The sequence below is a fragment of the Phyllobates terribilis genome, unplaced genomic scaffold (genome assembly GCF_046119375.1).
Source record: "Phyllobates terribilis strain yellow unplaced genomic scaffold, ASM4611937v1 Scaffold_4__5_contigs__length_816908805, whole genome shotgun sequence".
Classification (NCBI taxonomy): domain Eukaryota; kingdom Metazoa; phylum Chordata; class Amphibia; order Anura; family Dendrobatidae; genus Phyllobates; species Phyllobates terribilis.
In genome coordinates, this window is record NW_027362764.1 from 510471739 (window position 1) to 510493376 (window position 21638).

Consider the following 21638-nt stretch of genomic DNA (forward strand, 5'->3'; position numbering starts at 1 on the left):
GCGCAGACCTGCCACCTCTTTACCCGCAACAGCCAGCGTGATTGGCAGGTCATCATTTTCTTTGGAGGTGGTAACACCAGCTGGTCTTGAGCGCTGTCCGACATCGATAGCACCACCTTTGGATCAAGGCAACCTAACATGTCCGCCTGCATCTTCCTCACAGACCGGCAGTTTGCCGGGGACACCCTTATCAACCCCGTCTAAGCACAATAGCCAGCCCTCGGTCCCTCAGATGTGGACAAGTAAAAGACCATTTCCTCCTAGCCATGAGAAAGCTAAGAGGTTGAATTTCACCATCTGCAAGCTCTTGGCTACAGAAATGCTGCCTTTCCGCCTGGTGGACACAGAGGATTTTCGAGACCTTATGTCCATCGCAGTGCCCCAGTACCAGATGCCCAGTCGGCACTACTTCTCAAAGAAAGGTGTGCCTGCGCTCCACCAGCATGTCGCACACAACATCACCGCTTCTTTGAGAAACTCTGTGTGTGACAGGGTGCATTTCACCACAGACACTTGGACGAGTAGGCATGGACAGGGGCGTTACATGTCGCTGACTGGGCACTGGGTAACTATGGTGACAGCAGGACAAGGGGCTGCTGTCCAAGTCTTGCCGTCCCCACGAGTTGTGCGTCAATCCTCTTTATGTCATTTTTCCTCCACTGCTTCTGCCTCCTCAACCTCCTCTCGGTCTTCCACCTGCACCCAAAGCCTGTCTGGTCATGCCACAAGCTTTCTAACTGCGCAGAAGGGATCCTGCACACCTCCTTACTATGCTGGCAGTAGGGCTCAACGTCATCAGGCGGTTTTTACATTGAAATGTCTGGGAAATGTGAGTCACACAGCTGAGGAGTTGTGGTCAGCTCTGGAGAACCAATTTCATGAATGGTTGTCTCCACTGGACCTGAAACCAGGGAAGGCCGTGTGCGACAATGCTGCAAACCTGGGTGCGGCCCTTCGCCGGGGCAATGTCACACACGTGCCTTGTATGGCTCACGTGTTGAACCTGGTTGTCCAGCAATTTTTAGCCCACTATCCCAGACTAGATGGCCTTCTGCAGAGGGCATGGTCGCTGTGTGCTCACTTCCGCCGTTCGCATCCCGCAGCTCAGCGACTTACATCTCTACAGAAGTCGTTGGGCCTGCCACTTCACCGGCTAAAATGCGATGTGCCTACCCGGTGGAATTCAACTCTGCACATGTTGCAGCGACTGTGGCAGCACCGACAAGCCCTGGTGCAATACGTTCTGACGTATAGCCTGGGCCAACGAGATTCAGAGGTGGGGCAAATCACGCTGGAGGAGTGGTCTCAGATCAGGGACCTATGCACCCTTCTGCACAGTTTTGAAATGGCGACGAAGATGTTTAGTGCTGACGATGCCATTATCAGCATGACTATTCCGGTGATTTACATGCTGGAGCACATGTTAAACAGAATTCGGAGTCAGGTGGTGGCACAAGAGGAGGTGGAGGAAGTAGAGGAGGAGGAGTTGTATGCGGAAGGGCTAACATCTGCAAGGTCCAGACGGTCGGCAGCACCAGGGCGGCAGGCATGTGAGGGTGGGGGAGATGATTTTACCAGGGCGCATGGTAGCAGCCAAACTAGTGAGGAAGGTGCAGGAGCCCAGGAAGAAGTGGAGGACGAACTGATGGAAGACTCATCAGATGAGGGAGACCTTGATCACATTTCTGTTGTGCGAGGTTGGGGGGAGAGGACAGAGGAAGGAAGCATGATTGTTACCTCGCCACCAACACAACAGGGACTTGGTGCTCCTGGATGCGCAACACACATGAGTGCCTTCTTGCTGCACTACCTGCAACATGACCCTCGAATTGTGAGAATTAGAAATAATCCTGACTACTGGGTTGCCACACTGTTAGATCCCCGGTACAAAAGTAAATTTGCAGAAATTATTCCTGCCATAGAAAGGGATGCACGCATGCAGGAGTATCAGCAGAGACTGTTGCAGAATCTTACATGTGCTTTTCCACAAAATACCAGTGGTGCACGTAGTGAATCTCACAGTTCCAACTTGCCAACCGTGGTCTGTATGGAATTGTTCAATAAAGGGCCTAAAATTAAGATAACATAGATGGGAGAGGTCTCTATGAATAGGAATTCCTAAGTATTTGATACCCTGTGAGGGCCAGGCAAAGGGAAAGTTGGACTGGATGGAATCCTATATGGATTTAGGGAGGGAGACATCGAGGGCCTCAAACTTCGCTGCATTGATTTTAAAATTTTACCATGTAACAAAGTGATCTATTTCAGCCATAACAGCAGGGATGGATATATGTGATTGAGTGATATATACTAGGACATCATCAGCAAATAGAGAGCACTTGTACTCGGTGCCTCCCACCTCAATCCACCTAATATTGGGGTTATGGCGAATTGATGAGAGCAGGTGCTCCGTCACTAGGATGTATAAGAGAGGGGACAGAGGACATCCCTGACTTGTCCCATTGGTGATTGTGAAAGGTGATGAAAATGTTTTGACGCGCCCCCTGGGCCTTGGGACACCCGGAGCCGGACCATTTTGGTGGATGCTGGTGGTTGTAGTCTTCGTGGCGGCGATCCGGTTCCGTGGCTCAGGGCGGTCAAACCAGTGGCGGAACTATTTATGTGGTTTTGATGTTTAAATGTCTGACTACGCCACCCGTGGATTGCGGTCAGAGTGAACCGCCGCTACAGGGCAGACCGCTAAGGCTGGTGTTGTGGGTGCAGCAGAGCGTAGCATAACTCCCCACGGGAGGAGTATAGCCTCAGGGCAGTGTATGCGGAGGATGGGGGTGATGGTGCAGGGCAGCAGCAGTAACGACACGGAGTCAGTGATGCAGTTCAGGGCCTTTACTCACAGTTCTTATTATCCAGACCACGTCTGCAGGTAACGGCTGCCCACGTCGTACTGTGCTCACCAGGTGAGGGGCTCAGACAACTCCCAGATAACTTTGGAGCGCTTCACAGGACCCCCTTTGTGTGTCCTTTGTCTGGCCTTTCTTACCAACACTTCTGTCCGGCTGCCTCGGGCCTCCTCTTGGTAAACTTGGCGCCAGTTTCCCTGACCCTATGTGGTGCCTTCCTAGCGGGTGGAGCAAGGGGCTGCGCCACATAAAATGTCAGAGCCTCCGGTTTCTAGCTGAGGGTCGTTTCCTGCCTCCACTAGTTCGGGGACCGGTCTCCCCCTTTGGCCTGACCCCTCCACGCAGGTGGATTCGGGCGTGCGGTGGCGACTCGCCCGTCCGCACCCCTGGGATCCCTTCATTCCTCGTTCCTGGAGCCTTCTCCGCTCCTCTTCCTTCCTTCTCCCTCTTGCAGGCCTGGGCCTCTGTTACTAGGCCCGCCTCCGGAGCAGAGCTCATGCAGAGCCCCTGCTCCCTGCCACTTCTGCTCAGACTTCTCTGCACTGAACTAAGATGGTGCCCACCTTTTATACTCCCTTCTCAATGCACCCAGGAACTGCTTCCTCCCTGCTCCTGCACTGCAGGGTTCCCCTTCCTCAGTGTTCCCTCCCCCCACTCCAGCCAGGGACAGGGACTGTCGTGCCCATCTCAGGGGCATATTGGTCGCCCTGCCCCACGGCAATGTGGTGTAATGCATGCAGGTGTCGGGTCCTGATCCACACTCCATCCTTATCTGAGAGTGAGATATCACACCTCTGGGTGAGGTGCAATACGTCTGTAGCAACCGAGCCCTCGGTGCTACAGTTCCATTTATCTTCAGCCTAGGTGACGTATTGTGATACAGGGCCGTGATTTTGGCTATAAAAGGGTCCCCTAGACCCCTACCCCAAGCTTTTTAAGAGAATCATATATGGCGTGCCAGGAGACTCTATGGAATGCTTTCTCAGCATCCAACGAGAGTATCTACTTACAAATTTTTAACTGCATCTAGCCCAGGAAATACTTTGTGCCTAGTAGCAGTGTCTGCTAGTCAGCGGATTATCCCGGCTGTTAAGCAAGCTACACCACCTGTAGTTTGGACACTTAATTTTTTCAAAGGAAATGCTTCGGGACCACGGGATACTTAGTGAAGAGCATCAGGAGGCACCCCAAGGCATAGGGGCTGGGACTGGCACTAGGATGCCTTGCGGTGGACAGCCGAGCTCGATCCTTATAAAAGCTTTTTAACTGCAGCAGCTTTAGTGGACGCTACTGGAGCTGGAATTACGCGGCTGCTGGCATGAGACTTGCCCTCCAATAGATCCTTGTAAATGGATTTAAAGTGTATTCATTCAAATTAGAGGGACAATTTAAATTAAAAAGCTTAGAGCTGCCTCCACCACAGGGGGGCTCTCTCGACCCACCAGCGGACAGGCACCAGTATTGGGAGAGGGGGGCTGGCCGTCAGGGTTCACCGCGGCTCTGGCACAAACCCGGCGACACGGAGGTGGCACGGGCAGGAGCGGACTGGCCGTCTCGGCTTCTCACTTTTTGGATTTTAGAAGGGCATGACATGCCTATATCTGTGTCTCCCCCTCCTTTTACTCCTCCACCTCTTTTCTTTTCGCATGACTATATGTACTTGTCACTTTTCCATGTGTTAGTTGTGTCTTCTGAGCAGTTTGTCAGCTTTTGGACACCTTTGAAGGTGTTTTCTATGTGTTTCTATGTGTTTTTGTTTGCCTGCCATTGGTTTTAACGGTGTTCGAAGGTGTTCGACGAACAGTTCGACGAACAGTTCGGCGAACACACGGGTGTTCGACGAACCGAACCGAACTCGAACACTACGGGGGTGGCTCAACACTACTCGGGACATACAGCAACCGTTTTCTTCATCCTCATCAACATGGAGGATACAGGGAAGAACTGAAAAAACAAAACTGAGAGGTCGAAGACTACAGTCTAAGGGAACTGCAAATTCTGACAATTAATATAGCACCTTCTGCTGTCTACTCATCACAGACCTTCCAGCATATATCTGAAGCGAAGCTGTTGCTATTACTCCAGCACAACTTATTAACAGATGTTTTGTGTGTTAAGCCCACCATCTTCATTAACCCAGAATAAAAATGTCTGCAGTCATGTCCTCAGTTGTGAAGTACCATAAGTCCAAAAGTTCTTGAAGATCCCTCATAAAATGGAACTTAACTTCTTGGCTGAAATCCTTTCATCCTTTTAAGTGCCAGACATTCTTGGTTGTTAGGAGTGGAGTTAATTTCCTTATCTGCAGTCTATATCATATTAACACTGATTGTACTTGCCATGTGTGTAGAACATATAAGTGGTTTACCTTTGTTTTCTCTTATTGAATGCCTTGGTGTCGTATCTGGGTGTGGGTGGTTCTGCTCACTTGAAGTGTCTGGGCTTGAATTGACTTCAGCCATTTGTTCAGAAGTAATTAGCTCTCTGTCAATTGTTTTCTTATTTCCAGTTTCATCACATTATGTTTAAGATGTTCAGAGAAAGAAACACTGTTGCTCATATTACTTCGGTCTGATTTGAGGCTCATGATTCTGTCTCTAAACTGTGCAATTGTCACTGTATCCGACAAATAATCCTTCTACTGCTCTATTTTGGAGTTTGGTGTGTTTCTATTCTAGAATCTAGACAAATATTCTGCAACCCAAAAATATTTTACACTTCGCTTATTACCATGCCACCATTCAAATGGGGTTTCTATACTGTTCAGCAAAAGAGTCTGTTTTGTAAATCAGTTATTGTCATAGTGGTTTCACCTCAATATTTTTCTTGTAGTCTATTATCTGTTAGCATATATTTGATAATTTCAGTCAGGGTTATGTACTTCCTATAAGCTACTCCATTTTGCTCTGGTAGGTATGGGGCTTTCTTTTGATAATTTATCTAATGTTTTTCAGAGTCTACTATTTGGTGTCCTGTGAATCCATATCAATTAAAGGGGTATTCCCATCTCCGAGAGCCTTTCCCAATATGTAGTAGGTGTAATAATAATAATATTAGCAAATCCCTCCAATTAGAAATGTAGTATAGTTTTAGTTTTTCTGATTTGCTATGTTTCTTTTCTCATGTGCAGGGCATTGCAGGACCTTAGTTATCCATGGTTATGACCACTAGCAACTAGCTGTCACTATCTCAGTGGTCGTAACAATGGATACCTAAGGTCCTGCAATGCCTGCACATGAGATAAGAGACATAGCAAATCAGAAAAACTATACTACATTTCTAATTGAAGATATTTGCTAATATTATTAATATTACACCTACTACATATTGGGATATTATCTTGTAGATGGGAATACCCCTTTAAGTTCAAAGTATGACAGGTTTGCACTGAAACAGGTTTTTATCCTTGTTTCATATTCATTTAGTTTATTCAAAACTTCACTCTTGGTTTTCATTAAGTATGTGACTGTCTGGAACAGTCTGGAATAAAGACATATATTAAAGGTCACTATATACCTATTGCTTCTGGGTGTAGGTAGTTTCATAGGAGCATACATGACTGTGTATTAGGTAAAGCCGTCATGAAGCTCTGGTATAATTCTCTTTAGGAAGTGAATCCTTTGTAGCCTTGGATTTAAAGCAGCATTGATATCTTACATTAATTGAAAGGACATTATAAAACCCTTTGTCAGGTTCTCTTTTTTTTTTTTTTTGCACTTTCTTAATCTTTTCTGGATGGCTTTAAACTAGACATGGACAGAAAGATATTGTGTCCATAGTTTCATAATAATTTGAAGGTAGACACAAGTCTATCGAGTTCCCCATATTGAGAGAAAAATTCCTTCCCAATTCTACATATGGCAATCAGGCTAGTTCCCTGGATCAACGTACCACCCAATAATCTAGTATCCATAATAACCTGTAAAATTTTATTTTTCAAGAAATGTATCCAGGCCCTCCTTGAACTTTTTTAGTGAATCAACCATTACAACATAAAGTGGCAGAGAGTTCCATAGTCTCACTGCTCTTACAGTAAAGAATTGCCAATTGTGATTATGATTAAACTTTCTTTCCTCTAGTCGCAGAGGATGCCCCATTGTCACCATTGCAGGACTAGGTATAAACAAACTATTATACAAATTTCTGTCCAGTCCCTTCATATATTTGTACATTGTAATAAGACCACCCCTAAGCCTTCATTTTGCCAAACTGAATAACCCAACATTTGATAACCTATCTTGGTATAGTACTTCATCCATTCCCTTAATAACTTCGGTCGCTCTTCTCTGCACCCGCTCTAGTTCAGCTATGTCTTTCTTATACACTGGAGCCCAAAATTGTACACAGCATTTTAAGTGTGGCCACACTAGTGACTTGTAGAGAGGCAAAACTATATTATTGTCATAAGCATCTATGCCTCTATGCCTCTTTTAATGTATCCCATGATTTTATTTGCCTTGGCCACAGATGCCTGGCACTGATACAGACCCTGTTATTATGTAATCCTTGAACATTAGAAATAATAGTCTGTCTATCACAGTACGTAATTCCTGCATTACTCAGGAGTGTATACCATCTGGGCCTTGTGATGTGTCTACTAGTGTTGAGCGAGCGTGCTCGCCGAGTACTTTTGGTGTGCTAACAAATGGACATTCCCTATGTCACAGCTGTATAACAGCCTCGACACATGCAGCCGCGGCGGCTCAAACATAGATGCCGAGCACGTCGAAATTACTCAGTGAGCACCCGAGCGTGCTCCTTTAAAGGGTTAAACAAGAACGCTCGCTCAACACTAGTGTCTACTTTAGTGTTTTTCAGGTGGCTCCATACTTCCTGTTGGGTTAAGCAGGTGAAATTTGAGAATTTATTGTTTCTTTGACCATGTCATCTGTCATGTGATTTTCTTGCATAAATACTATAGAGAACAAGGCTTTTAGTAGATTTGCCTTTCCCTCATCCTCTTCCACCATTTCACAAGGATTATTTAACAGGGGCCATACAATATCATTTTTTAGGTTCAACTTCCTACTATTTATGTACCTGAAGAATATTTTTAAATTATTTTTACTTTCTTTGGCAATGAGCCTCTCTGTTCCTATGTGCACAGAGACTCACCTTCCTTTACTGTATTACAATTATATAAATGCTTATCCTTTTTGGCATTAGATATCCCCTGCTTTCCATCCAGGATATAATAATTGTCACCTGAGAATTTTACAGTGAGTTTACCGATAACAGTCCTCCTTCTAGATTGGGAACATACAACATGTCTTTTACTATTATGGCTAAACTCTGTTTATTTTACTGGGACACGTGAGGACTTCATGTCCAGTTCTTTCTTATTTGATTCTGCTTCCATCAACAAGATTGTTTCTTTGTCATTTAACTCAGGTTTTTGAAAAAGCTTGTATCACTTGTCCTGAGACCTCTTGCTTTGGAGTAAATGCATTAATCTTGTAATGTCTACTTATTTGTCATTTTAAATGTGCCATTCCAATTATGTTCACATAGATCAGAGATTGTATATTTGACCTTTTGTTTAGTCATGTTTGGAAATTATCTCTGTGGCCCTGCTTCCATATTTTACAGTCTTTAAGTGTTCTTGTTTGAAGCATCTTTGTGATCTCCTTCTTGGGTAACCTTATATATATCGCTTTAAGAGCAATTCTACTGTCACCTTCTGTGGAGTCTTGCACACATTCATTTCTTCTCTGGTATTCATATACAAGTCTCTACTGCATTAATCATTGTACAAATGTGTCAAATGACCTGTACACTACAAAGGCTGCAACATGGCTATATTTTATCTCCTCACCCATTGATCTCAGTTGCATGATCACTTCCAACATTTCATTTATGTGCTCTTGTATATTTTTTTCTCTGCTGAGTATCATTTTGTACAGCTTCCTTAGCATAAGTACCATACTGTTTAGAATGATTCTTGAATGTAGTTTTTGCAGTGCATCATACATGCCTTTAGTAATGCTCTCATATCTTATGTGGATCAATTGAATATTCCTCCACTAATAGGATTATAATGGCTCTTGTCTGTCTGTTTTTTCTTGTCCCATTCCTGATTAGTAATCTCTGGTCTCTCTCTAGTAATAATTTCCCAGAAGTCATATATCCACTTTAATTTCGAAATCTGGTACACTGGCGGACACAGACAAAAAAGGGCCCCTGTACAAGAACAATATATGTGCCCTGTGCAGTCCAATAACTCATCATAATACATGATTCCACATGTTTTGGAAGTGAAAACGGGCTCCCTTACCTCTTGGGTCCCTGTTCGGCTGCACAGGTTGCACCAATGATATGTCCGCCACTGCGGTAATTGTCATTATTCAGTTTGGCCACTGACTTTCAGCTCTTAGCAGATGGCTATTTCCCTTTTCTCCTTGTCATATTTACTCTGAGTTTCTCACTTGTATGTAGAAGATAAAAAACCTCTGAAAGATTCCTGGTATCAGTCTGTTCACAAAAGATATGCTGCGCTCATTTTGTACTCTGTATCTGGGCCAATAACTTGTTGCAGATTTTAGCTTTCAGTCGAATCACGAGCACTCAGACATTGTGTGAAAATGAACAATTTTTGTTGAAATATACAGCAACCACTATCTTCTTAATCAACAATACAGAGAATATAAGAATTAACTAACACAAACAAAACTGAGAGTTCATAACGGTTTAGCCTAGAGGAACTGCAAACATTACCAAACTCTGAAAATTAACACAGCACCATCTGCTGTCTGCTCAACACAGTCCCTCCAGGAAAAGTCTGCGGCTGTTGCTGTTACTCCATAAAATCCACAGCCACATACATTACAAAATTCATCAACAGATATGGCACTATTATGACTATTTAAATCAATTATTTGTAAAAGAAGAATTAGGATGATAACTTCGTTCCATTTCTAAGGTGTTAACCAGGTACAATAATTTGGGAAAATTCCTAAACTCCAATTATAAACTTCAGTCTTAAATCCTAAATCTTTTAATAAAGCATCAATATTTCTATTATTTTCAGTATACATGTACGGTAATTAATACTTTTATAAAGCCTCATTGTCTCTTAGACCCTCTGCATGTAATATAGGCATGTGACAATAATAAAATGATTATTATACAATCTTTTTTGATCCTGTCAATCAAGCTGCATAAATACATAGAACTGTATATAGCAATTGTCCAGAGAAACTAAAATATTATGCATATATCCTTTATACCTGAATGATTGCTTATAAATAAGGTTTTTAATGATCTGTTTGCCTTCCATGTGCACATATGTGAATAGATAATGGTGACTGTAAAGATGACATTTTATTGTATATAAATTATATAATTTAGTAGAAAGGATATTTTTCTTTTGGAACATAGAGTAAGTAAACCCTTTGCAATATAAAGTGATATAACATCATAGCTATAGCATAAAGAATATTATAATACTCTTATGTAGTCAGGTGCCATATGAATAAAGTTATTATTAAGTTAAGTTTAATCTGTAAGTACAGGAGATTGTGTCCAGAAGTATTGTGCGCTACCTAGCGGTAGCCATGGCCCGAACGCTGGCTACAATAAGTAAAACGGAGACTGCAGGTTTAAATGCTAATCTATATCGAACTTCAACTGTATCGTACATATATTCCATATAGTTCAATGTTTCATTGTCAAAAGCCACATGGAAGCATTTTTAACACCAGTCATGTCCAGGTTTCACAAAGTTATAATGTTCACATCCTCACTTCAAAAGCTTTGGCATATAGTGAGTTAAAAAGGTTTATCTTCCACATAGTAACAATGTCCAGTTGGTATGCTCAGTGCCCAAAGTGGCTGCACTTTTTAATCTATGTATTCAAGCTGCAATTTACCAGCTTTTCCATTTTCCCTTCTGCTCATGTATGGCACTTCTACATTCATTTTATGTACAATAGTCGCCTTTCACCTTAAGGAAACAGTTCTCTTACCTAGAATAACCTGGGGCTTACATGAGATTTCTATATGAAATGTGCATTTTGCTGTGAGTTTAATCCATTTTTCATGGCCAGACGGAACGTCAGAGCAAGGTTGGAAGGAGGGGTGGGGGGTTACACAATTGCCTGACAACATACATAACAGTTATGTAGTGGCCTGGAAAAATAATCCTTTCTAGAATACAGCCAGCTACATTGTACCATTCTGATCACATACACTGAAGCACAATTCAAAATGCCGATTACACTATACAAATGATACACCTGTGCAGTACAAAGTGCATTTATATTCCCTATCATATAAAACATACTGTCATAATTACTGGCAAGCTACGTGAAATAATCTAAGCAGAGTAGATTCATCTTATGAAAGAAACATGGCTGAGTCACCGTTTCTGCTACGTGAACCCGAATACACATAACATTAGGAATATAGCCCTTGGGAAGGAGAGCAGTCTGACTGTATCAAAATGAATGACTGTCTGAGTGTGACATTTTCCAGGGGGATGAAAGAAACGCAATGCATATCTAGGTCAACACGAATAGCTTTTCCGACGTTATGTTACTATTTGTATCACAACAGTTACAGTACATTTATATTCTGTACGATTTAAGGGTGTAAACTTCCAGGGCTGTAATTGAATATTTTGGCAATTTTCTTGATCATAGGAGCGTCAAAATTTGACAATTATTATAGAAAAATGTTTCCATGCTCAGTCATCATTATCCTTCTGAATCAACAGACTACATGTTCATGTTAACCCTTTGTCTGTTCAGCCTAAATATGGGATATTACATTCTTGCCAGCACTTAGTTATCTATTTCACACAACTATAATGCACTGAATTATCACAATACTATTTCCCATCAGCATTCATTTTGATACACATTCAGTATGGGAAGCAAATTTAGCACAGGTCTTTGGTGCATTTCAATACAAAGGAAATTAAGATTGTAAGCGTTCAGATAAAATGATCCCAGCTTTTATTATAGCATGGAGCTTTCCAGCTTACCTTAATGAAAAACTCATCTTTATGAGAAGGACACCAAAGGTAAGAACATTTAATTTGCTATTATTTCCTAACTGCTTATGTTAAAATGTATTCAAGGTATGGTCTTTTAACACAAAGGCAACATAATATCGCACAAAATATGCAATGAAATTTTTGTACATTAGCTCCCTTTTTAAACTGTGAATATTAATTAATATTTCATTAGAGATTTACGAAATCCTAGATAATTCAGAGCATGTAACATAGATTACAAGATGCATGTCCTATACGCTACTAAGTCCCAAAATATGGAGCAGACAGACATATTCCCTACATCTTACAGCACAATCTAACATTATTAATGCTTGCATACTTACACAACTAGGATATGAGATGCTCCAAAGGCTTTGTGTCTAGCTCTTTTGTCAAAGGAATATATTGAAGTTGTAGCATTGAATGACTTGACAGGCTTCAAATGTATCTTTCCAGCAGCAGGTGCTTCAAATGCAGAATGTCTATAGCCACAAACTGAAAGTTACTCCACAAAGAGACAAATGAAAGCTCATAGCTCACATTGAAAAGACAGTTTAACCATACGTACAGAACATACAGTGGCCATTGTGTGGACCGGCATAATAGAATCGACATTCACCTATACAGCACTAAGAGCTAAGTGTGAAGTGATACATACAATCATGGAATTATACAGATCTGTTTAAGAAAATGCAGAGTGTAAACAAAGGTAGACAAAGGAAGATAACGCCAGACTTATGCTATGTTGTAATCACAGCCAATATATATATATATATATAAATATATTGCTGCTTTAGCATAGAGAAAAATAAAAAAAGAAAAGATTTCTGTTTAAAGAGTATTGATCCAGGGTTACCAGATTTGGTGTTGCCATAGCCATTCAAGAATGACTGTCAGTCTTCGAAAATTAGGCAAATTAGAGATCATCATTTGATGGCATTCTATTGTAGCTTTTGTAATCACAGTAATTTTCTTTGGTAAAGCAGTTTCGTGATGAAGGGGAGTTCTCACCGCATAATTGTGAAAGATATCGAAAGATTCAGGATTCAGCATCTGCTTTCAAAAGCACTTCACATTCAAATTGCCATTTTACTTTATCCTGAAAATTTATTAGAGATTCAGATCATGTCGCTTTAAATAGAAAGGTGAAAGCGGGGTAATTTCAATCTATGAATTATTCAGATTGATACTGAAGAAACTGCTACCCATGAACTGATTCCCTGACAGTGTCTTTTCCAGAGCCTCCATTACGCTTGTCATTTTTATTTCTTTATCTACGATCTCTTTTTCAGCTACTGAGCTTGTCCCTTAGGGCTCAGCTTCAGCAAACCAAGTATTTCAAATTGGCAATAACCTAAAATGTGCTGCAGTCTTCACAGGCTGTATTTTTTCCCCCAAAAAAAAAAACCATATACATCCATGACGATTTCTGCTAGGTTCTTCAATTAGATGAATTAGAAACAAAAGGAAATGAAGAAAAAGGATGAGGCATCATACAGAAGAGGAGTTCTTCTCCTGTAACAACCCAGAAGATAAAGTGATGCTTTGTGCTTTCTCCTTTGTTGTCAGCGAGGCATCCGAGCTGCATAGCATCACGCAAAACAACTGTTAAAGCAGGCTGACTTAGTACCCTGATTTCCAGTAGGAGCAGATAAGGACTGCATACAGACAGACTAATCCACACAAACATGCAGTTAGACCAGACAACTCATTGCCGCAAATGAAGAAAAGGCAGAGAGCTGGCAGCTGCTGCAGGTAAATCCAAAAGAAAAGCAATAAAAAAAAGAAGCAAAAGTAGTGTGCTTCATACAGTGATGCTCCATCCAACAGACATTGCAATCCTAGAAATTCTCCACATGATAGCTGGTTGTGTCACTGCTAGACGGCTGCTGCCCTGTATCCAGAGAAGGATTGGGATTGATTTAGGTCAGCAAGTCTGGCTACTCTTTTTAGCCAGTTTGTTCCTCCTCTGAAAGATGAATTGTCTCGTAATGTTTTGCCTGGTTTACATGTAACCCAGGATGTATTAGCAAGCTTCACCTAGGCAATGGTTGCAAAGGCCCAGATATAGACATCAACAAGCATCGGATCCTTTGTCTTAAGGTTCCTCTTCTTTGCAGGTAGGCTAGCGTGGCACAAAAAAACTATCAAACCAGGTGAGAAAGCAGATGTTTCTTCGTTCTTTGGAGGCATTTTGGATTCTAGCCTTTGAGCAGTGCTTGTTTAATTGAAAAACGTTGCAAGTTTCATGTACCGTCTATATCTAAGATACTTTCCAGCTCCTATCCAAAAAAGAACAATCATTCTTGTATCCGAAATAGACATAAGTGTAACTCCTCAAGAAAAAAAAAATTTCCGTATCCCGTCCTATGCGTCTGTGTTGCCGCACTGCGACCAGAAAACTGCAGTAGAAAGAGCTCGTGCAGTTGTGGAAATGTAGAAAGCAGCAGCTCTGTGACACAGCAGTCAGCTGACTTGTAGTGTTATCATTCAATGTCCTCCATCCAAAAAAAAAGGACAATTTTCGGAGAAAAAAAGCACTGCGGAAAGGAACGAGCATTCCAAAATTTCAAATAACATTGAAACAGCTAGCCAGACTTGTCTGTCTGAACACCTGAAAGTCACTCCTAGTGCAACGCGTGCAGTTTTGCTCACAGGAACTCTGGCCACATGAAGCTAGCTGACTGTCTGAAATCTCAGACATGCTGACGTAAGATTAGGCATCTTCTTTTTTTTTTTTTTTTTTCGGTAACAAAAAAGCTTTTGTTGCTGTGTGATGATAACTGTGAAGTTGGCTTTTAAACTGAATATATAAGGCTGTCTTCAGATTATTATTACTACTGTATGTGACTATTGCAGATCTGGAAGTAAAACACACAAGGTGTTACTGAATCCCTTTTTCAATAATCTAAGGAATGAAATGTTTTGCTCGGTATTCATTTTTCAGGCTATTACAAATTCAGAGAGTAATTACAGTATAATATTATTAGGAGAAGGAACACTGCTTATATTATGAAACAGATCTGTTGGAAATAGATTTATACAGAGAGTTAGACAAAAGCCCTTATGTCTCATACAAGTCATATGACTGAGAACTGGCGTACTAGAGCTAATGCGAGATGCTGTGCTTTAAATCTAGGTCTGATCCTGAAGGGGTCGCCAAGCACTGTCTGAATTTGAACTCCTTTTCTACATCAAATTTTAGCTTTGTTCTGTTAATAATGAAAGTTTTTTTCTGCATTGCACATTTTATTTGTCTATAATGTGCTGTTGTTACCAAAAAAGACTTAGTGCCACCAATACATCTGGTGTTGAACACAAAGAATGAAGGCCCCGCTAGCAAAGATACAAATATAGGTCTTCCTTATGTGGCAGCTTGACCACACTTTTAACCAACATGAGACATCTTAGTGTTCCTCCATCACCTTTAGATTTTTTTTTTCACTTTCTTGTTTTATAACATTGTGATACATGTAGAGTCTAGTGCAAGAAAACAAAAAACCTGACCAACACCTCCATATAGTGTGAACAGGTGCACGCTGCAATGACTGCATAGCATACAATATAAGCCCATTTATATTGTAGGCTTATAGCCCAAGAGAGACATGTTTAGGAGAATAGATACCCATCATGCAGAGGCCACCTTACCGTGGTTGATGGGCAAACATGAATTGGCCAATTTATGCGCTAAGAGCCTTCATTTTTTGTAAGTACATTTTATTTAGCAATGATGCGGTTTAGCTCTTATGTTCGCAGTGTTTGCATATGTCTTGGCCCTTACAGTGTGCTGCTGTGCTTTCTTATTACATGTAGAGTCTAGATCGTGGTAAATGTTTTCACCATCAATTAAAATTGGCAGAATACCAGCCTGCACTGAGCCCTCTCTCGCCAGGGCACCCATATCAGTCTGTATGTCTTGTATGAACAACTTTGGATAAAGCAGTAAATTAAAATTCTGGTGTTTAGTACTATTAAAACAAAATCTTTCTTAAAATGAAGTACTGGCAGTATACAAGTTCAAAATAAATTATTGATATACTCACATATTTTACAAAATGAATAGATGCAATAGCAAATAATCTAAATACACTACTCTATAAATTAAGGGGATCCTTAACTCAAACACTGGATCGCAATGAAAATCTTTATGGTTAGAAATTGTGTAATTTGCTAAGAACAAAATGATGTATCAATGGGCAATGGAGGAAACAAAATCCTCAACAAATCGAGGATTGAATATCTGTGAATTTCATCATAGCAACTCATAATGTGACCCAGTAATGTGTACGGCCCCTGTGTGTCTGTATGCACTTCCAGCAACATCTAGGCAAGCTCTAAATGAGACGGAGAATGGTGTCCTTGGTTATCTTTGCTCACACCTGATTCAAGGCGTACCATAGTATACACTGACATATAATGCTTAAGAGGTTCTCAATTGGATGCATGTCTGGGGTATATGCGTGACTGTCAATGGAATTAATGCTTTTGTCATCCATGAACTGCCTACACACTCTGACCATATATAAGAAGAGAAAAGGCCAAATGTTCAATGCTGGACAGACCATAGTACCAAGAACTAGTGTCAGGCACAATGTCCGTATTGCCTACTCCAATGAATACATATAAAGATAGGAGGACACTTGAGTACTGTGGCAAACAATGAATATAATTTTATTTGAATACAAAATTCCAAGTTTATAAAAGACATATAAAAATTGCAATGGCAAGGGGGTAAGGTGCAAAGTGCCTGAAGCTGGGGAGTACCGAGGGGGGGCGGGCAATATAAAGCAGTCAATTTGTATATATAGTCAGTATAGACTTAAGTGAGTCATTGTTGACATATACAACATAGAGCAGGTAACATATAATAAGAGTCACAATTGATAAAGTATGGCATACAGGGAGACCTTAACATTATTCACTATCTATGTATAAGTGCCCTGATACTAAGAAAAGGGAGGTATAGGGAAGGCTAGTAATCCCTATAGCACGTAAATACATTGACTCACCACAAACAGACAAAATAGGAAGAGCCCACGACCTCAACAGGGAGTCCCCAGCAGTGCAACGGGTGAGAACGCGCCCTGACGCGTGTTTCGGCGTTCTTTTTCAAGAGGTGCTCTAACCATAAGGCTGTGTGCCCACTATGCGTTTTTTAAGCGTTTCCGCAGCGGCAATTCCGCTGCAGAAACGCTTAAAAAATGCTTGGTAGAAGGTCTGACATGTTCCCCAATGATAATCCGCATGTGCTGTGCACATGCTGGGGAAATTTTCCGCTGCAGATTATCATTGCGGAAAAATCAGCAGCACTACTAATTATTTTGCGGAAGCGCTGCGTTTTTGCCGCCATTGACTTGCATTGGAACGCATGGAATCACTGCATCTGTACATGCGGATTCCATGCATTTCAATGTGCGGATGGTACCCAGGTTTGGAGAAGAGGAGACTCTCCTCTGGACCCGGGTACCATAGTACCTGTAAAAAAAAGAATAAAATAAAAAATAAATATTATACTTACCTTCTGATGCCCCCCGGTGTCTTTGTCTTGGCTTGGCTTGCCGGCAGCTCGCGGTGGACTCAAGGACCTGCAGTGATGCCATTTAGTCATGTGATGGGTCTACCGGGAGCTGCCGGCAAGCCAAGACAAGGACACCGGGGGGCATCAGAAGGTAAGTATAATATTTATTTTTTATTTTTTACCATTCTTTCGGTCACACTATATAAATCCATGCCGTTTCCAACCCCATTTATAAGGCAAGAAATCCCACTTATTAAACCTGACAGGGCACACCTGTGAAGTGAAAACCATTTCCGGTGACTATCTCTTGAAGCTCATCAAGAGAATGCCAAGAGTGTGCAAAGTAGTCATCAAAGCAAAAGGTGGCTACTTTGAAGAACCTAGAATATAAGACACATTTTCAGTTGTTTCACACTTTTTTGTTAAGTATATAATTCCACATGTGTTAATTTAGCTTTGATGCCTTCAGTGTGAATGTACAATTTTCATAGTCATGAAAACACAAAAAAATCTTTAAATGAGAAGGTGTGTCCAAACTTTTGGTCTGTACTGTATATCTGTTTAAAAGATTCTGGTGTAGGCCAGAGAAATAGAACGGTGGATCTCCTCTTCCACAGTTCAAATCTGAGTGTAATCCACCTTTTTGCATAAAAAAAAACAGTTTCAGTGTCTCGTTGACTGTTCAAACACAAATATATCTGTTTAAAAGATTCTGGTGAAGGCCAGAGAACTAGAACTGTGGTTTTCCTCTCCCACAGTTCAAATCTGGGTGTAATCCACCTTTTTGCCTTTTTTACATAAATAAAAACAGTTTCAGTTTCTCGCTGACTGTTCAGACACAAATATATCTGTTTAAAAGATTCTGGTGTAGGCCAGAGAACTAGAACTGTGGTTTTCCTCTTCCACGGTTCAAATCTGAGTGTAATCCACCTTTTTGCCTTTTTTACATAAAGAAAAACAGTTTAAGTGTCTTGCTGACTGTTCAGAAACAAATATATCTGTTTAAAAGATTCTGGTGTAGGCCAGAGAAATAGAACTGTGGTTTTCCTCTTCCACGGTTCAAATATGGGTGTAATCAACCTTTTTGCCTTTTTTACATAAAAAAAACAGTTTGAGTGTCTCGCTGACTGTTCAGACACAAATATATCTGTTTAAAAGATTCTGGTGTAGGCCAGAGAACTAGAACTGTGGTTTTCCTCTTCCACGGTTCAAATCTGAGTGTAATCCACCTTTTTGCCTTTTTTACATAAAGAAAAACAGTTTAAGTGTCTTGCTGACTGTTCAGAAACAAATATATCTGTTTAAAAGATTCTGGTGTAGGCCAGAGAAATAGAACTGTGGTTTTCCTCTTCCACGGTTCAAATATGGGTGTAATCAACCTTTTTGCCTTTTTTACATAAAAAAAACAGTTTGAGTGTCTCGCTGACTGTTCAGACACAAATATATCTGTTTAAAAGATTCTGGTGTAGGCCAGAGAACTAGAACTGTGGTTTTCCTCTTCCACGGTTCAAATCTGGGTGTAATCCACCTTTTTGCATAAAAAAACAGTTCCAGTGTCTCGCTGACTGTTCAGATACAAATATATCTGTTTAAAAGATTCTGGTGTAGGCCAGAGAACTAGAACTGTGGTATTCCTCTCCCACAGTTCAAATCTGGGTGTAATCCACCTTTTTGCCTTTTTTACATAAATAAAAACAGTTTCAGTTTCTCGCTGACTGTTCAGACACAAATATATCTGTTTAAAAGATTCTGGTGTAGGCCAGAGAACTAGAACTGTGGTTTTCCTCTTCCACGGTTCAAATCTGAGTGTAATCCACCGTTTTGCCTTTTTTACATAAAGAAAAACAGTTTAAGTGTCTCGCTGACTGTTCAGAAACAAATATATCTGTTTAAAAGATTCTGGTGTAGGCCAGAGAACTAGAACTGTGGTTTTCCTCTTCCACAGTTCAAATCTGGGTGTAATCCACCTTTTTGCATAAAAAAAACAGTTCCAGTGTCTCGCTGACTGTTCAGATACAAATATATCTGTTTAAAAGATTCTGGTGTAGGCCAGAGAACTAAAACTGTGGTTTTCCTCTTCCACGGTTCAAATCTGAGTGTAATCCACCTTTTTGCCTTTTTTACATAAAGAAAAACAGTTTAAGTGTCTCGCTGACTGTTCAGAAACAAATATATCTGTTTAAAAGATTCTGGTGTAGGCCAGAGAAATAGAACTGTGGTTTTCCTCTTCCACGGTTCAAATATGGGTGTAATCCACCTTTTTGCCTTTTTTACATAAAAAAAACAGTTTGAGTGTCTCGCTGACTGTTCAGACACAAATATATCTGTTTAAAAGATTCTGGTGTAGGCCAGAGAACTAGAACTGTGGTTTTCCTCTTCCACGGTTCAAATCTGGGTGTAATCCACCTTTTTGCATAAAAAAACAGTTCCAGTGTCTCGCTGACTGTTCAGATACAAATATATCTGTTTAAAAGATTCTGGTGTAGGCCAGAGAACTAGAACTGTGGTATTCCTCTCGCACAGTTCAAATCTGGGTGTAATCCACCTTTTTGCCTTTTTTACATAAATAAAAACAGTTTCAGTTTCTCGCTGACTGTTCAGACACAAATATATCTGTTTAAAAGATTCTGGTGTAGGCCAGAGAACTAGAACTGTGGTTTTCCTCTTCCACGGTTCAAATCTGAGTGTAATCCACCTTTTTGCATAAAAAAAACAGTTCCAGTGTCTCGCTGACTGTTCAGATACAAATATATCTGTTTAAAAGATTCTGGTGTAGGCCAGAGAACTAAAACTGTGGTTTTCCTCTTCCACGGTTCAAATCTGAGTGTAATCCACCTTTTTGCCTTTTTTACATAAAGAAAAACAGGTTAAGTGTCTCGCTGACTGTTCAGAAACAAATATATCTGTTTAAAAGATTCTGGTGTAGGCCAGAGAAAGAGAACTGTGGTTTTCCTCTTCCACGGTTCAAATCTGGGTGTAATCCACCTTTTTGCCTTTTTTACATAAAAAAAAACAGTTTCAGTGTCTCGCGCTGACTGTTCAGACACAAATATATCTGTTTAAAAGATTCTGGTGTAGGCCAGAGAACTAGAACTGTGGTTTTCCTCTTCCACGATTCAAATCTGGGTGTAATCCACCTTTTTGCATAAAAAAACAGTTCCAGTGTCTCGCTGACTGTTCAGACACAAATATATCTGTTTAAAAGAATCTGGTGTAGGCCAGAGAACAAGAACTGTGGTTTTCCTCTTCCACGGTTCAAATCTGGGTGTAATCCACCTTTTTGCATAAAAAAAACAGTATCAGTGTCTCGCTGACTGTTCAGACACAAATATATCTGTTTAAAAGATTCTGGTGTAAGCCAGAGAAATAGAACTGTGGTTTTCCTCTTCAACGGTTCAAATCTCCTTTTTATTACCCTTTAGCCATTGATAGTGCGAGTGTAAACTATTTTACTTCATTTACAATGGGCAAGGCGCGTGGCAAGGGACGTGGAACTGGACGTTCTGGTGATGGTGCGTTCAGAGGACAGGGCCGTGGCCAAGGTGAAAATGTGCCACAACCAACAGCCACATCTTCTCGCTCCCAGTTCTTGACCTAATTACTAGGGAAGCACACAACAGCACCACTATTGCGAACTGATCAGTGTGAACAGGTTATTAATTGGATAGCAGATAATACTTCCACTCACCTGGGCACCACCACCTCTGGTCTGTCTTCCACACGGTCAAGTGTTAGTAGCCTTGAGTCTCGACTGCATACTCCTCCTCACCCTGATGCTTCTTCCTCCCACTATGCCGAGTGTCGTCAGACAGCAACTGATCCCACAGTTGGACACTCTGAAGAGCTGTTCACTCCATTTCCATATTTGGGCCCCTCGCCTGCTCTGCTTGAAGTGGTGGAAGAGGAGATCCCATGTAGCGATGGCCAAATATTTGAACAGCCACGGCCACAGGAAGGCGACGCTGGCAATTTGTCACGAGAGGTGGACGATAACGAGACACAATTGCCACGAAGTGAGGAAGAGGATCGTGGTGCGGAAGTGGAAGAGGAGGAGGTGGTGGATGATCTAGTAACTGACCCAACATGGCAAGAGGACACGCAGAGTGAGGCCAGCAGCACACAGGGGGAGGGAGGCAGAGTACCCCAACAGGCAGGAAGAAGCAGTGTGGTGGCCGCAGACAGAAGGGGGGCAACCGTTCCCCGTAACACCAACAAGAGGGACGTTGCCAGTACAACCGGTAGGTCTTCCAGAGTCTGTAATTCT

General features: G+C 41.4%; 1 long non-coding RNA gene across 1 annotated transcript in view; it reads right to left on the reverse strand.

Annotated features, from left to right (window-relative positions):
- LOC141265590 (uncharacterized) overlaps positions 1 to 14568 on the reverse strand; it is a 29152-nt gene extending 14584 nt beyond the window's left edge. Inside the window, exon 1 of the long non-coding RNA XR_012320123.1 lies at positions 12201 to 14568. This is a non-coding gene — a long non-coding RNA (uncharacterized lncRNA). The remainder of the gene's footprint in view (positions 1 to 12200) is intronic.
- Positions 14569 to 21638: the final 7070 nt, after the last annotated feature.